Here is a 3,977-nt window from a genome sequence, read left to right as displayed (position 1 = left end):
ATTCAACAAGTAGGTATACACCCATCCCTTCCACCCAGCCCCGACCTCTGTCCGATTTGAGTTTCTTGTTATTTGAGTTTCTTGAATGAAAGCAAATTAGGATTTGAGAGTTTAGAGGTTATGGGCAAAAGATGACATATGCCACTCTGATACATTTCCACCTAGAAAGTGAGATGGCACAGAGCCATGAGGTCCAGCTTGAGGAGTCCAAGACATCAAAGACAATGTGGACCCAGTCAGTGATGCATAGAAATGTCTAGAGCTAAAGAAGGGAAGTTGATGAACTCTTGCCATCCCCCCCAATACACAAACCCAGAAAGCTCCCTCCTCCCTTATCTTTGATCTCCTCTCCCTTCAGTTCTCTCCCACCTCTCCTCCAGGAATCCCCCCGCCCCCAGCAGCCTCCGCAGTGAGCCTGTCGGGTCTGTGTCTTTTGCAGGAGCAAGGCTGCGGAGAGGTGCAGGACATTTTAGCATTTACATCATGGCAATCACAGAAGAAATCGCACATCAAATTATTGAACAACAAATGGGAGAGATTGTTACGAAGCAGCAAACTGGGCAGAAAATCCAGATCATGACAGCACTTGATGCTAATACACAAGGCAAGCCGTTCATTCTGACAAATCATGATGGCTCTACTCCAAGCAAAGTCATTCTGGCCAGGCAAGATTCTACTCCAGGAAAAGGTTTCCTTACAGCTCCACATGCAGCAGATGTCAACCAGTTATTTTTTTTTTTTATCATTCCTGGTCTGTCTGTACCACACCTCCCGATTTTAACAGGTAATTCGTCCCCAGACCAGGGACCCAATAAGGTTTTTGATCTTTGTGTAGTACATGGGGACAAAACATCAGGACATCATTACGGAGCAGTAACTTGTGAAGGCTGCAAAGGAGTTTTTAAAAGAAGCTTCTGAAAAAATTTAGTGTGTTCATGTTGAGGATCAAAGGACTGTATTATTAACAAACGTCATCGAAACCACCGTCAGTACTACGGTGTACAGAGATGTATTGCGTTTGCAATGAAACAAGACTCTGTTCAATGTGAAAGAAAACCCACTGAAGTATCACGAGAAAAATCTTCCAACTGTGCCCCTCAACAGAAAAAATCTACATCCGAGCAGACCTTCCTAGCCCATTAGCTGCAACTCCAATTTTTGTAACAGCAATGAAACGACAAGGTCAACAGGACTGTTAGACTTAGGAATGTTTGTGAATATTCATCCATCTGGAATAAAACCTGAGTCAACTGTGTGGATGACACCAGATAAGGCTGAATCATGTCAGGGAGATTTAAGGACCTTGGCCAGGGTGGTTACATCATTAGTTGAATCTTGGAAAAACTAAAGATCTTTCTCAAAGTAGTACCGAAATGTCTATGATTGAAACCTTAAGCAATGGTGATATGTCTTTGTGTGAATTTCATCAAGAAGTGCAGACCCATGGTGGTGTTTCAAGGGTGTTTGACACTCTTGCAAAAGCGTTGAACCCTGGAGAGAGCACAGCTTGTCGGAGCTCAGCAGAGGGCGTGGAAGGAAGTGTACACCCGATTGCTGGAGACTCGAGCATAAATCACATCGAAAAAGGGGGCCACTTCTCAGCGATTGACATGTGGCTTTTCAGCTCACCACGCCTTCTCCTGTGCCTGAGTCCCCGAATGTGCACTACACGGGGAAGTCACCTCTTGACTGCTGTTCTTATCAGGGCACTTTGATCCTTCTTTTCAGGCTTTGGGGCAAGAAAACAGCATATCGTTGGTGAAAGCTTATTGGAATGAACTTTTTACCCTTGGTCTTGCCCAGTGCTGGCGAGTGATGAATGCAGCAACTATATTAGCAGCGTTTGTCAATGGTCTTCACAATAGTCTTCAACAAGATAAAATGTCGACAGAAAGAAGAAAATTATTGATGGAGCACATCTTCGAACTATAGAAGTTTTCTACCAGCGTGGCTAAACTCTGCATTGATAGCTATGAATATGCCTACCTGAAGGCAATAGTACTCTTCAGAGTACCCGGGCCTAGAAAACATGGAACAGACTAAGAAATTTCAGGAAGGGGCTTATGTGGAATTCCAAATTCTATAACTAAAACATATCCAGATGACATCTATGGATTATCCTGACTACTTCTGAGAGTGCCAGCTTTGAGACTGTCGGATGCTACCATCACCTATAATTGTTTTTCAGAGGTCTCAGTGGCAATGTACGCATTGCCAGTGTCATCCTGCAAAAATGGAGCCTGCAGATTGTACCTCTCAAATAATGGGTCACAGCATTTGAAAGCCAAGGCCACCATGCTATAAACTTGCCGTTCTTTGCCAGAACACAATAAGACACCAAACTGAACTCATTGCTTCCGGAGTATCTGGAAATTTTGACTTTAAAAAGTAACCAACATCAAAGGTATTTTTTATTTTGGCTTCCTTAAGAATTTTTGAAGTCACTGGGCAGGCAGCAGGAATTAGGATTTCCTTTCCTGTCTTCTTTACATGAATCAGAAATACTATGAAATTATTCTTGGTGAAGATGATACCTGAAGCTGGCGCCTCTTGAATATCTAAACTAAGATCTCATTGTATTTTATTTTACAAAAAAAATAAATTAGTCTTTTTATTCTGGAAAAAAAAAAAAAAAAGAAAGGAAGTTCCTCTCTGCATAGCAGTATCCCAAATGACCTTGAAGAAACTGAATGATGCTCTGAGCTGCGTGAGACCAGGCTGGAACCTTCTCAATGATAGTGGCAAATGATGATGAATTCTTCCTATGAGACAGACAGTGTTCTAAGATCTTGAACTGTAAGACAACTCCATGACCCAGGTCCCACTCTCAGTCCTATGTTCCAGATGACATCTCTTGTGGCAGGCAAGGTTCCAAGATGACCCCCTGATCTCTGCCCCCTGGTGTTATGTTTTGGGTGGTCCCATCCCCTTCAGTGTGGCAAGATCTGTGACTTGCTCTAGCCAATAGGATATGGCAAAGGTGATGGATGGGGTGTCACTTCCTTGATTAAATTACATTGTATGTCAAAGGTGATGGGATGTCATGGCCCTCATTATGGCATACAGAGTGACTCTGAAAAGGCACACTTTCACTATCCTGCTAGCCTCGAAGACGCAAGCCACCATGAGTTCTACTGTCACAATATGAATTCTGCCAACAATCTGAATGAACATGGAAGCTGATTTTTCTTTAGTCAGACCTTTACATGAGAACCCAGCCCAACTGATGCCTGGGTGACAGCTTCATGGGACACTGAGCAAAGGAGCCAGCTAAGCTGTGTCCAGACTCCTGATCCATGGAAACTGTGTGATGATAATTGTATGTTGTTTTAAGCTGCTAAGTGTACAGTAACTTGCTCCACAACAGTAAAAAACAAATGCATCTCTTGTCACGGAATTAGAGCAGAGCAATGAACTAGGTTCTATGATTCAGATAATTCAGTGCTTTGCCAAGAGGTCAGACCAGGGCAGGAGAAGTGAAAGTATGATTTGAGGTCCCCTTCCTAGCATAGATCTGCCTATGTCCAAAAGGTCTTTCTAATTTCCCCATGATGCATTTGACAGGTCCTGCACTTCTTAGTCTACTTAGTTGTCCTGCAAGGAAAGTACTTGATTATTTGTCTGTTACTTCTACTGAAATACAAGCTCAGGGAGGGCAGGGATTGAATCTAGCACCTCCAGTATCTGGACTAGTGCTTGGTTCAATAAATATTTGTTAAATGAAAATATGAACAGACTGCATGTCATCAGTCAAGACAGCAAAGCTTGAGTGAGGAAACGGAGAAGTTAAGTGACTTGGCCAAGATATCACAACTACTAAGTGGTAGAGACAGACAGGTTACAAACCTTAGAAGAGTCAATACTATAGATCGGGGATCTGCAAACTACAGCCTACAGGCCACATCCAGCCCATCACCCATTTTTGAATGGATGATAACAGTAGTGTTTACGTTTTTAAAATGGTTTAAAAAAAAAGC

General features: G+C 42.8%; 1 pseudogene; it reads left to right on the top strand.

Moving 5' to 3' along the window:
- The first annotated feature begins 483 nt into the window (after nt 1–483).
- On the top strand, nt 484–2,281 carry LOC138394444 (nuclear receptor subfamily 2 group C member 1-like; annotated as a pseudogene).
- Nucleotides 2,282–3,977: the final 1,696 nt, after the last annotated feature.

Source organism: Eulemur rufifrons, chromosome 14 (genome assembly GCF_041146395.1).
Source record: "Eulemur rufifrons isolate Redbay chromosome 14, OSU_ERuf_1, whole genome shotgun sequence".
Classification (NCBI taxonomy): Eukaryota; Metazoa; Chordata; class Mammalia; order Primates; family Lemuridae; genus Eulemur; species Eulemur rufifrons.
Note: the sequence above shows the minus strand (reverse complement) of the source record. Positions and strands in the feature narration are given on the sequence as shown.